The following is a 13,646-nucleotide window of genomic DNA, read 5'->3' as shown; positions in this document are numbered from 1 at the left end:
CATAGATGAGGTCAAGGTTCTATTCTGAACATAGTAAGGTAGAGAGCCTTTGCTTCCCTTGGCTTCTGAAGACACACATACCTTGGGAACCCAGAGAATCCAAGGTAGCCTGGTATTGAAAGGTTCCAGTACCCACAGCACAAGAGGTGACTAGGGAAGAGGGTATGCAACACACACACACACACACACACACACACACACACTCCAAAACATATCTGACCAGGGTTTTCCAGAAGTTCCAAGTGTGGAATCTACTGAGGCCAAGCAGGCTGGAAGGCTGTAGGTATGCAGTGGACAATCAGTTGATAGATGACTCTCCTTGGTGACTGAGTTGAGGTTTATATGATTATCCTGGGACCTCTGTGACAAATGATCACAGATGACCAAAAAAAAAGGATAATGTATTCTTTTGTAGTTCAGGAGTTATTGTGCCTGGGAAGTACTTCTTGATGAGATCTAGGAGGACATTTATTGCCTCTGTAGCTCCTGGTGACTCTTGGTGCTCCTTGTTTGGTGGCTACTTCACTGAGCCTCTGTTGTTCATGATCTCTGGCTCTATGTGCATGGGAAATTTCCCCTGCCTCTATCTTAAAGGGACACTCTCATTGTACATAGGGTATGCATGAAGCACCAGAGAGCATCTCAGCTCACCATCCTTCATTTAGTCTCATCTGCAAAAACCCCATTTTCAAAGAAAGCCTGTTCCAGCTGTGAGAATCACCCAGGATAGCTTTTTGGGTTGCTGTTAACCTGCTCTAGGCTTGCGGGTGGACACTGACCGTGAAGCCTGGGTTGGGGGATGGGGGGTAGAGCTGTGGTGTCAGCCTGGAAAGATTAGAAATAAAAGTGGAGATAGAACAGGGTCCACCAGAGGGACCAGGCATCAGGACCCCACCAAGAAACTGCCATCCCATAGAAGGCTTTGACAGCCACACTAAGTGGCAGAAGGGAAATTGAACAGGCAGGGAGCATGACCTAGAGGCCAATGGAAGCAAGGTGGTCAGCCAAAGGGTCCATAGAGAGGGGATGCCTGGTGGCAGTGACAGAGAACGAACTGAGGACTCGGGAAAATGAGAGGGGCTGGGCATAAGGCGGCCAACTGGAGAGTGGCCTGCTGGCTGCTTCCTATAAGTTTCTTAAGCTAAGGTGACCTTTTCTGAGTTTGTCCAAGGGAAGCCATGAACAACAACATAGGAGAAGACCAAGATTAGGTCCTGGAGTGGCTGGTCCAGACTCAGTGTGCTTAAGGGTAGGATCAAGAGGAAATTCAGGAAAAGAGACCGGAAGGGAGCAAAGAATCAACCTAGTGCCTATTCCCATCATGGACATCTCTGGATCTGGCTTCCTAAAGATTCCCAGTGTAGGGAACTGGGACAGGCCTTAGAACATTCTAGCAAAGGCCACCAGGAACCTGTTCCTCCCTCTTCTTACTCTGGAGCCGGGGCCTTCAAGCCACAAGGGGGACCCAGTCTGATGAGTTGGGCTGGTTCCAATTTTAGTTTCCCTATTCTAGGCGGCAGAAGTCATGGAGTGTGTAATGGGGCTCTGAAAGTGTACCCAGTCCCTAAAGAACCAGCTGCTAATTCCAAGCATGTCCAAGTTCCAGGATAGCCATGGAACCTCAAGCAGAGCTACAGTCAATGACATTGTGCTGGGGGTTGGAGAGATCTCACCTGGTGGATATCCAGTACCCAGGGAAAGCCACCTCTGTTGAAACAGAAAGAACAGGTATGGGGGGGGGCAGTGTCATGTGTGAGCACACATATGTGAACAGGAGTGTGAGGGAAAGTGAGTGAGCATGTGTGGACAGTAATTGTCCAAGTGCTCATGTGTGAATGAATACGTGTTTGTGTGTGTGTGTGTGTGTGTGAGAGAGAGAGAGAGAGAGAGAGAGAGAGAGAGAGAGAGAGAGAAACTCTGTGTGTAACATACAGCTTTGAGAATCATAAGCAATGTGTGGGTGAATGTATGCAGGCCAGCTTATATGGGTGTAAGAAAATATGTGTAAGTGACCTTCTGTGAGTGTGCACGAGCATGTGACCCTGTGTAATACATGAATGTGTGAATGTAGGTATGGGTGAAAATGTGAGTGGTGCTTGATGAGTGTGTGGAGTTGCAAGTGAACATGTGTGTGAGTTGGATGAGCGTAAGGTTATATGGGTGAACATGTGAGGATATGTGTTGCATGGATGTGAGGTGTTATGAGCTTACAAATATGCATATTGGGTAACCGGGGTGTGGATGACTGCTTGAATGTATATGTTAGATGAGTGTGGGATGGGATGAGTATGTGAGTGTACCTGTTGGTAACTATGGGTGGGCATGAATGAGTGTGTATGTTGAGTAAGAAGTGTGGATAGGTGTGAAAGAGTGAGCACATATGTTGGGTGAGTGTGGGGTAGGGACAAGTACATGAGTATGCATGTTGGGTGAGTATAAGGTGTGGGTGAATGAGCATGTTGGTGAGTGTGGGTAAGTGTGTATGTTGGGTGAGTGTGAACTGGGGTAAGCACAGGAGTGCATTTTGGTGAGTGTGAGTATATGTAAATGAGTGAGTATATATGTTGGATGAGTATGTAGGTAAGCACATAAATGAATGTGTTGGGTAGTGCAGGTGAGCATGTGAATATGCATGGTGAGTATGGGGTGGGTATAAATATGAGTGCTCATATTGAGTGTGAAGTGCATGCTGGTGAGTGTGGAGTTAGTGTGAATGTGTGAGTGTTCATGTTGTGTTAGTATGGGTAGCTGTATGAGTGTATGTGAGTGTACAAGCAGTCTGCCTGTGCTGAGAAGTGCCAGTATCACCCCTGGCTTTCTAGGACACCAGATCTCACTGGCCTTTCCAAAGAACTAGCTGCTTCTTGGGAGAGGGGCTGGCTATAGGGATGTGACCTCTGGCCCAGGCTGAGACCACAGAAGTGCCATCTTGTGCTTTAGATAGGTGTCTTACATGGCAGCAGCTCCTTAAAAAAATGCCTTCTCTGAGCCCCAGGACCATTTTATGTCATCCCCAGTTAATGGTTTCTCCATATCCCTTATCTCAACTATCCGAGCACTCACTGTCTGCCAGGCACTTCCTTTCAGTAGATACCATTGTATTCTCATCACCCAACCCAGCCAGGTGCATAGGCTCCCTTGGTGCCCTGTGTGTTCAGGTGTCTCCACCTCCTCTCTCCAGCAGCTCTAACTGGTGAAGTGACCCTTCACCATAAGTTTGGCCCATAGCCTTCTCAGAGGTTCAGGTCCTACTTCTATTCACAGACCCAAAGCAAGGTAGAATCTGGGGTCAGAGCTTCTGCCGTTCCAGAAGCTGGGAAAACTTTAGTGGCAGGTACAGCTCCCCTCCGGAAGTACAAAGGTCCACAGGGGGGCTGCCCATTGGTGTGCATGCATGCTGGTAGGTACATGTCAGTGTCTGCTCTAGGGTATCCCCTGTATCTTTCTCTGGATGTCCACTTCTGAGCAACATTGCCCACTTTGTCCTGGGGAAATGGTGTTTACTTGATAACCTTTAGGGATCAGAGAGTGAAAATCTGTTATAAGCTCCAGCTTCCCTCTGGGGAAATCTATTTGGATGCCTGTACTCCCAATGCTTACCAGGCAATTTCAGATAACCACCAACCACAGGAGCCCACCAAGAGCCGAGAGACCCCATGCTACAAAATCAGCTCCAACCCCCATGGGTAGAGGGTCTTGAGAAGTATGGCAACCTGCTGCCCCAGTCACTTTCGGGGGGCGGGGGCTTTCTCTCTGCACCAGCTTCTCAGCCCCCACTTTCCAACCACACCCACCACTACTCTGCCAGTGTCCTCGGAGGGCCATGCCAGGCTAGGAAGTGCTGGCATTCCCTCGCATCCTGGGGACAGAAGGGTGCACACCGGGCGCAAGGCTCAGGAGCACCTTGTCCCCAGAGCCTGTTTGCCAGTGCACTGCCCCTCTATTCTCTGCTACTGCTGCTGCTGCTGCTGCTGCTGCTGCTGCTGCTGCTGCTGCTGCTGCTGCTCCTCCTCCTCCTCCTCCTCCTCCACCACCACCACCACCACCACCACCACCACCACCACCACCACCACCACCACCACCACCACCACCACCACCACCACCACCACCACCACCACCACCAGCTCCCTCCCTCCCCCACCCCTTCCTCCCTCCCTCCGCGCTCAGAGCTGCGGCTGGAGTCGAGCGCGCAGCGTCGCCCGCCGCCGCCGCCGCCGCTGCCGCCGCCGGTGCGGAGCGTGGGGAGCACTCGGCCACAGCCCTCGCCTGCCGCGGAGGGTCCTGCTCCGCACTGCTGGCCAGGCGGCCCAGTGCCCCGGCCTTTCCGTCCTTGGAGCTGATCATTGCTCGCCGGGAGCCCTCCCGCAGCAACAGCGAAAGCCACAGCAGAGGCCGCGGTGGCGGCTGTGCCCATGCCGGGGTAAGTTGTGCCCTGGGCGCACAGGCGGGCGCAGAAAGGGTGGGCGCGCGAGCAGGCGGGGGTGAGAGGGCGGCCCAGCAGGTGGCGCGGCGGCAGGTGGGGGGTACGCAGGATCCCGCCCAAGGCACCTGCTCCCTATGGGCCTGGCCTGTGTGTCCTTGCGGCACTACGGGCGCGCGTCACCCCGGGGCCTCAGAACTGGCGGACTGCGCCCCGCACCCGCATTGGTACCCTCATCCGCACCCTGCACCCCGCATCCCGCGCGCACGCGCATCTGTGTCTAGGGAACAAGGCCGCTGGGGGCTGCGGGCTGCGGGCTGCAGGCTGAGGGCTGGGGATCCAGGCAGGCATAGCCAGGGGCGCCAGGCCTGGGCCAAGAGTCTAGCCTCTGCGCACACACCTTCCCAGGGCTTCGAGGTACCCCCTCCCCCGCTTCTTCGCACTGTATCATCCTCCTCCTCACATGTTCCTACACTGTCCCCTGCACGCCCACATAGCTACCCAGCGGACCCTGACGCTAGCATGGACAGTGCCACAGGCAAGTGGCAGAGCCACACTTGAACAAGTCCTTCATCTCTGCCAGCAGCTGCCTTCTCCTCTTCACCTGTGTGACCTTGGCCAGAGGGTTTTTGTGATGGGAAGACTCAATGTTCTTGGGTTTTCAAGGCTTCAGCTCTGCTTTTCTGGTATGTGGAGCCACTGGTGGTATCTCTGGAACCCAGGAAGACCCGCTCCTCTTGCTCCTCGCTATATAACTTGGTCTCCCTAGCCTTCTGTGAATCACTATGAGGCTTGGTGACTCAGCCAACAGAAGAGGAGCAGAAGGCAGGGTCAGGGGTCAGGGTCCTGGTGCCTCACCTGGGCAGGACAGATAAGCAGGGACTCCTAGACTGGTAGCTCTGGTCAAGGGCTCGGGAAGGGTAGGAAAGTATGCAAATACCCCTCTGTCACTCTCCTGCTGCAAGGTAGGCAGGGCCAGGACCTCCCCCTCCCCACTGAATGTTTGCCTCTCCAAGGACAAACCCTGAAGTTTTCACAGATGGGGCTTTGGGTTTCTGGCCTAAAGTGGGTCCTGACATGCTACAAGATCAAGTCCCCACCCATCTCCCCTAGCTCTCTACAAGGAGCCAGCCTGGCAGATGCCACCTGCACTTACACCCTAACCCATACCTCTGGGCTCTGGCTCTTTATGTGACCATTTAAAGCAAGGGTTTGATTTTTAACCTACATGGGCTGATGCCTGGAACAAGCCTGACAGGGTGGGCACTTAGTTTCTGTATGGCACATTCATGACCTTGATTCTGTTGAATCTGCAGACTTACTAACAAGATGCAAACCCTTGATCTCTGTCCCCATTTACCAGACAGGATCATTGGGGCCCGGGAGGTGAGGAGACTTGGCAGTACACTGAGGGCATGGATGGAGATCCCTGTGTTTTTTTGTTTGTTTTGTTTGAGCAGATAGCTGTGGGTTCTCCTATAGAAACATAGGGGGTATTGTATGAATAATATCATATCATCCCCCTTCCTAAGCATCCCCTACATCCACACATGATTCTAATCAGATTCCTGGACCCCTGGTGGACCATTGCATCAATCATATTCATAAACTGATATGTTTATACCCACAACCACCACCCTTCATAAACGAGGAGACGAAGGCTTCCTGGCTTGAAAAGGGGCACTTGGAGGAATGGTCCAAGAGGCTGCCAAATTCTACTGGGACCCAGATTAGGCCTGGCAGAAGAGCTAGGGGTGAAGCTGACCCCTCACGTCTGCAGCAGAACAGACAGCTGGTCAGTCGGAAGGAACTGGGCACTTGTGGTCCTGGAGCATCGATTGACTGCCACTAGCCTCGAGGCAGGAGAGGGCCAAGGGCACAAGCAGTCTTGATCAGCTCCACCTGCTCCAGTCCCAGCCTTGCCAGGTGGTTTGAGTGGAGGGCAGCCATGCTCTGGCACAGAGGAGGTGAGGCAGGCAGATGGGAGCAGGGTGGGCGTGGGAGGGGGTTCTGCACAGAGCCAGAAGGAGAGCTAGTCCTTGGGGAAGGGAGCCCCCCAAAACTAGGAGCACGCTTGGAAGAGTGCCAGTCTCAGCAGAGAGAATGCCACCATGAGCCCCTGAGGGCAACCAGGGGCACCAGTAGTCTGTGGCAGACACCCATCTTGGTCTCTAATGACAGGAGGTCCAGGGTGTGGTGTCAGCTTTATGCCTGATGGTTTCTGTGACCTTGACTGAGTCCCTTTCCTTATCCAAATCTGAGGGCAGGGTGCATCTTGCAGGTCCTGCACTGACATTTCAGGATCCCTAGCTGGATCATTCAGAAGAACAGAAAGAGCTGAAAAGCTAGCCATTGAGTAAGCAAGGCAAACAAGTCAGTGAGCAGAAGAGTACAGCCTGTGGATCACTACATACTCTTTATTCCAGTTGGGCCCAGGCAGCCAAAGTGGGCTATAAAGAGCTGCCAGAGCCCCTCTGAACGTGGCTGCTATGAGATGAACTTGGCTGAACACTTAGAGCTAATGCAGCCATGTCCAACTTCCTCCAGCCATTTATTTGCCCTGCTTCCCCCACCTCTCAGTGCAAGTTGGTGCACCATACTCCCTTCTGATGTTAAGCTGGTGGATTCTGTGATTCAGTAGTAGTTGCTGTCTCCCTCCTAGGTTGCTAGTACATCAAATATCAATAATGACAACACTAACAATGGGAGTCACCTTGTGCCAGATAGTGTTCTGAGTGCTACATAGATATCTCTTGTCCTGCCCTTCATTGAAATAATAGCTGAATAAAGCAAGTGCTGTTATCTCCATTTGACAAATTATCAGACTGAGGCTCAGAGAAGTTAGGTAACTTGCTCAAGGCCACCAAGCCAAAGGCCAGGACTGATCTGTCACAAAGCCATTTGTTATGGTGCCCTAGCTAGAAGTTTCTTCTGATTTCTCTAGAAGTATGTGTTAAACTTTACAGAAGGGAACTGACTGTCTGGGGAACCCTTCTCGGGTAAATCTTGGATTCTTAGGAACATTCCTCATCTCAGGAACTGAGATATCGATGTCTCCACCCCATGTTCCCACTGAGAAATGGATAAAAGGTGATTTCTAGCTATCCAAAGCACATGGAGAACGATTCACTTTCAGTAAATACCTATGTGATACTTTCAGGGGCACCCATAAAGAAAAGCAAATAATGAATGGGGACCTGGACTGTGGCACTGAAGTCCCCCTTAAGCCTCTCCAGTGACATCTCTGACTACAGAGTGAGCCCTAGCTATACCCCAGGCTGGCCATGGCAAATGGAGACCTGCAATGTGCAGATGGTTCCTCGTTGTTCCTTGTCATTGTCCCAGCTTCTCACTGTTGCCCTCCTCTCTGCCATGACTGGGCCAGTGTAAGTCAGGCCAACAGTGCCCAGCTGGATAGCCCTCCCCTGCCAGGACACCTTCTGTTGGGTGGGCGGTACTGGCAGCAGGCCTGAAGGAAGCCTGGGGAGAAAGGTCTGAAGCACACATCACCAGGGCAGAGAAAAGGAGGTTCTCAGGTGTAGAGGAATTTGGGCATCTGAGACTGTGCCAGGATTGGGAGGGGAACAAGTCCAAGGTCACACGGCTGAGTATATGGCAAAAATGAACCAGAGCTACATGGTTCAGGCAAACTCTTGAAGCACAAAAGATTTCCAAAGACTTGTGCCCAAATCAAACATGTGCAAAAGGGAGATAATATCATTTACCTCAAAGTTTGCTTTTATTTTATGTGCATGTGCTTGAGTGTGTGTGTGTGTGTGTGTGTGTGTGTGCACCATGTGAGTATATATATATACATACCATATGAGTGCATACCACATGCATGCAGTCGTCTTTGGAAGTCAGAAGGTGGCATCAGAGTCCCAAAACCTAGAGTTACAGGCAGTTGCAAACCACCCTGTGGGTGCTGGGAACCAAACCAGGTCCCCAAGCAAGAGTATTAGGTGCTCTTAAGCACTGAGCCATCTCTCCAGCCTGAAGTGTGTCTTTTTCAAAAAGATATAGAACCTTCTATTCTTGGTTCTCTGAGGAAATGGGCAACCATTCCTTGAAATGAGTTTTTTCATGAGCCACAGTCTTGAGACACTTTCTAAACCAACATTGTCTGATATGCCAGCTATTAGCCACAAGTGGCAACTTAATTAAAATGAAATTACAAATTCTCCTCTTTGCATGCACTGAATGTGTTACGAGTCCTTGGTAGGGTTGCTGGCTTCCCTATTGGATAAGGAGGTATAAATGTTCCCATTGCTGTCTTCTGGTACCATCTCAGTGTGTATGAAGACCTAAGTCCTGACATGAGTCCTAAAGCCATCTGTACTGCACTTCCGTGTGGCATTCAGGCACTAGTATTGCAAGTATGGCTCAGGTTCTCTCAGAAAATCTGCCAGAAATGAAGGCCTCAGGGAGTTCTGGGCACTCATAAGCATTTGAGGAAATGTTCTTTGATTATCTAGGCTCTTACTGGAGGGCTTAACAGCTGAGGACACTAGATGCCAGGATGGGTTTGAGTGGGTTGCCTCTAGGAATGAGTGTGTTCCATTGTTGAGATACAGCCAGCCATGCCAGGGGCCACATCTTATTGGTGTGATAGTCCTTGGGGATTCTGCTCCATAATCATTGTGCCCTGTGTCTGGTTCTATGAGAGCAGAGAGGAAAACTAAAGTGCTTCCCACCCTCACATAGCAAATGTGCTTCACTGTGTTCATCAAAGAACCCGCTGCCACTGAAGCACCCAGATGGCTGGATCCAGCAGCTTGGGTGGAGGCTGTGAAGCCAGGCTGCATCTCTCAAGGCTCAGCCTCCAACTTTGCCCCTGCCCTGCCCAGCCTGGCTAAGCAACTCAGACTTAATGAGACAGCCTGAGCCTCAACTTCACAGGAGCCACATGGGGCTAGAAAACTAAATATCCAGTTGTTCCAGCATCCTCAACAAGGTGTCACTCAAAGTCCCTGCCACTCTCTCCTGACTCCTTGAAAAGGAGTAATGGAGGCAGATGTGGATACTCCAAGTTAGTCCGTCCATACCTTGGAAAGACCATTAGGACCAGAGTGATGCTTCCCAAGGGCAAGCTCAGGTGCCTACACACTCAGGGGCATGAAGCCCACCAAATCTGAGCTGAAGGGTATTGTGTCAGGAATGGGAGCTCCAGCTGAGAGGTCCAGGAAGCACTGTATATATATATAAGTAAGGTGTTATTTGGTGGGGGTTTTTTCATATTGTTTTGTTTGTTTTTTGTGACAGGGTTTCTCTGTGTACCTGTGGCTGTCCTGGAATTTGCTCTGTAGACCAGGCTGGCCTTGAACTCAGAGATCTGCCTGCCTCTGCCTCCCATGTTCTGGGATTAAAGGCGTGCGCCGCCGCCGCCGCCACCACCACCCACCTGTTTTGTTTTGTTTTTTTTAATTATGTTCTTCTTATTTAAAAATAATGCTTTATGCAGCCATAATCTTTATTTTTGTACTATTACAAAATAAAACAGAGGAAAAAAGATGTAGAAAGCTCCTCTCCACCCCATTGTATCACCAAAGTACAAGACAGTTTTCTGTTGGCTTTTTCTACTGGACTTATTTCTGCTCTCTTTTCTTTGCATAACCTATTTATTTTTCACATTACTGTAATTAACCCATGAGCTCAATTGTGTGATCTATTTTTTACTTCACACAAGCATTTTCTTTATTAATATAATCCCTTCTTAAATTAACTTTTTTTCCAAAATGGACACAGTTTAATTTGTTAAAGTACTTACCACCAAAAAAAAAAAAAAAAAAAAAAAATGTCTACTTGAACTGTGCCACAAAGAAACTGCAAATGATTACTCATTCATCTGACAATTATTTATCAGGCCCACTGATGTATCAGGGCAGCCCTCAGTAATTACAATTTTTAATGGCTGAATAGTATTCTCTCAAGAGATTGTAATTCGCTTAATTATTTGGCTATTTTTAGAACTCTAGGCATCAGGGTTTGTTTCAGTCTTTTGCATGAGAATCGGCTGAGCATCTTGGGCCAGAACAGTCACCCTGTCCTGAGGAGAGGACCCAGACAACAGCGCAGCCTGAGTAGCTCTCCAGAAGGGCATCTGAATGTGCCAGAAGGACTCACTCGCTGCAGCCTTGCCAACTTTAGGTATTCCATAAGTATCTAGGTCAGAAAACATCTACTTTGCCTTGTCTTCAGCTAATTGCCATTAAGGGCAAACATTTTATACAAGTTTCTAAATTGGATATATTTTGGTTTTAGTAAATTACCTGGTCTTAACTTTTATTTGCTGGAGTTTTCAGTGGTTTTGTGTATGTGTTTGAATTAAGAGAATTAATTTATATAAGGGAAAATGGTGTGATAGATTTGCTGTAAAACATTTTAACCTCTGGTTCTTTGTCTTTTGATTTTTGATCACTCATAAAATAACTACTTTTCTGATGTCTTACATCGATTCTAGGCTTACAGAATCTCTTGTATTTAATATTTTTAAATTTTATGTGTGTGTTTTGCCTGCATGTATGTCTGTGCCTGGTGCCAAAGGAAGCCAGAAGAGGGTGTCAAATCCCCTGGAATTTGAGTTCCAGATGGTTGTGAGGCTCCATATGAGTGCTAGTAACTAAACCCAGGTCCTCTGTAAGAGCAGCAAAGAGCAGCCAGTCATTTTAACCACTGAGCTCTCTCTCTCCAGCCCCATTACATGATTTCTTTACAAAATTCTAAGAGGTATGAATTCTAGGTTTATTCTCCCCACTCCTCATTTGTAGTTACATTTAAGATAGTTAAAACTTTGTGTTTCTGTACTAGGGATTGATGCGAGGGCTTTAGGCATGTACCCCCATACTTCCCTATCCTTTTTTATTTAGAGTTTTAATTGATTGCCCAGACTGGCCTCGAACTCACAGTTCCCTTGAACTTACAGTCCTTTTGACCTCAGCCTCTCCAATAGCTGGAATTACAAGTATGTGATCCCATGCCCAGAAAGAATATTTAAGTCTCTAATCTGGGAGTCGGCATCCTCTTTGGTAACGTGTCAGATGGTATATTCCACTTAGCAGAATACATGGCCTTTATTACAACTGCCATACTCTTTATGGAAAACACAAACATAGACACAGGCATATGAAAATGAATGGGTATGACAATGTGCTAATAAAACTTTATTCAAAAGCACATTTTGCTGCACTTGGCCTTTGAGCTGTTTATACTAAACCTTATTTCATGCAAAAGAAATTCATTTCAGGACTATGAGGTAAGAAGGCAATGTGTCCCCTCAGCCAGGTTGCCACCAGTCCCCATTTCCTTTATCAAGTTATTTGTTCCTTAAAGAGTTTATATTGAATCTTTCATCTTACCCTCAAAATAAATCCCACTGACATGTTCCCTAGTGTCACTGGAGTTCCTGAACAGCAAAAGCACAACAAAAAAGCAAAGAGGGAATCAAGGAAGAGAAGAAATGGAGAATGCTCTGTGGTCATTCCATTCCAACTGATACCTATCTTGAATGATGACCACTAGCCTCTTTGTTTCTCTGAATGAACATTTTTGAGAATGAGCCATCCAGTTTTCCCTTTCTGACCTCACTTGGGAACTTTGTTAGTCCCTAGACTGTCCCAGAACTCAGAATTCCTTTCACACTAGTATTTACCCACAAACCAGAACCGGGTTATAAAAATATGCCAACCTTACTGAACTAACGTTTACATGGATGGATGGCCAGGGCCATGATGGTGGTGTGGGGCGTAATAGAGCACGGAGGGATTCTTGATTCTCAACTAAAACCATTTGGTGGTTGCAGAGAACAGCTCTGTTTCCAGAGCAGAGCTAGGGTTCTGTGTCACATCTCAGTCCTCAAACTGACTGCCTCTTCAGGCACAAGTATTGCCCGCGCTTTTGACACACTACATCTTGGCATGGAGCCACAGATCTGAAACTGATGACTGTGGCCTAGGAATAGCTGGTCCAGGGTTCAAGATTCCTAGGGAGTGCCAGGAAGGAGGCTGCCAGTGGGAATGGGAACCTAGTGTGGAAAATGAGGGAAGGAGGTATGTATGTATGGCACATGGTAGGGACAGACTCTCTTCTCAGCACCCACAGAATCTAGTCTCCCTTATGGCCTTGTGGCCCTCTAGCTCAATGAACAGTGGCCGGATCTTTGTTTGAAAAGGCCCTATCCTGGGGAGCCAAGCAAGAATAGCCACTATAGTCTATTCCTTGGGTCCAGGAAGGAGAGAAGGCCTGGGGTTGGGGGTAGCTTCTTGGGATCCTTGGACTGATGGTCCCTGGAAGGTCTATTGAGCTGTCTGGGCATGTAAGTGAACCCAGACAGGGTCAGAACTCTCAGGCTGCAGGCTGTCCCCTGTGTCTCTGTCACCCTTCTATAGAGGAGGAAGCAGAAACATATCATTAGAATCTCCATAGGGGATGAGTAGAAAATATTCCACATGCCTATCTCCCAAGGAGAAGCTTTTTGCAACTACACTACCCATCAGTGCCTCTCCCAGCTCTCAGCCTCAAGGGGCATCTATCCAGTGCCTCTCCCATCTCTCAGCCTCAAGGGGCATCTATCCATGAACATTTAAGGGACAAGTGGGGAAATCTAGAGGAGGGCCTGGGTTGGGCCCATAATGGGCTCTGAAGCCTTCTGAGGAAGCACACTTGGGTCCCTGACTTAGTATTCATGGCTACCCCGTGGACAGTGCAGCATCTTTGAGGTGCAAAACTCAATTCATGTAATCCTGGTGGCATCCAGGCTTCAGGTCTTGCTGTCACAGCCAGTTGAGGTTGGTGAGGATGCTGGAGCTGTATCTGGCAGCCTTTCAGATGACCCTCCCTGGGCTGTAGCTTCTAAGACATCCTTTCTTGGGACTACCATGGGTCACTGGCCTTTACTTCCTCTGTTACTGCATTTGACAACAGGCAGCAGTTTGGGTCAACCTGGGATATAGATCTGAGTGTGCTGAGTTGTTGCTTCTGGGTCACAGAGGTATCAGCAAGAGTTGATTCCCATATCTAATCTTTTCTATCCCCAGAATTCTTGCCTTCTCCTCTGCTAAGAATATCATGGTCAAGGATTTTTCAAAGGAAAAGAAAGGTAGCTTTGAGGGTACTCCTGTACCCTCAGAATTCCACACAGTGGCAAGCTTATTTTTGAATAGCTTTTTGTACATGGGATTGCTCTTCTGGATGAGTAAGTTAAATCACAAAAGGGGCCCAAAGAGGCTAC

At 48.8% G+C, this 13,646-nt stretch overlaps 1 protein-coding gene across 7 annotated transcripts in view; it reads left to right on the top strand.

Moving 5' to 3' along the window:
- Nucleotides 1-4,212: 4,212 nt before the first annotated feature.
- Nucleotides 4,213-13,646, top strand: part of Atp2b3 (ATPase plasma membrane Ca2+ transporting 3) — a 67,463-nt gene continuing 58,029 nt past the window's right edge. For all 7 annotated transcript variants that reach the window (XM_029473503.1, XM_021152982.3, XM_085838155.1 and 4 more), the window contains exon 1: nucleotides 4,213-4,420. The gene's annotated coding sequence lies outside the window, so the exon portion shown is untranslated. The remainder of the gene's footprint in view (nucleotides 4,421-13,646) is intronic.

This window comes from Mus caroli, unplaced genomic scaffold (assembly GCF_978045245.1).
Source record: "Mus caroli unplaced genomic scaffold, Mus_caroli_1 scaffold_5, whole genome shotgun sequence".
Taxonomy (NCBI): domain Eukaryota; kingdom Metazoa; phylum Chordata; class Mammalia; order Rodentia; family Muridae; genus Mus; species Mus caroli.
This window is presented reverse-complemented; position numbering and strand designations above follow the sequence as displayed.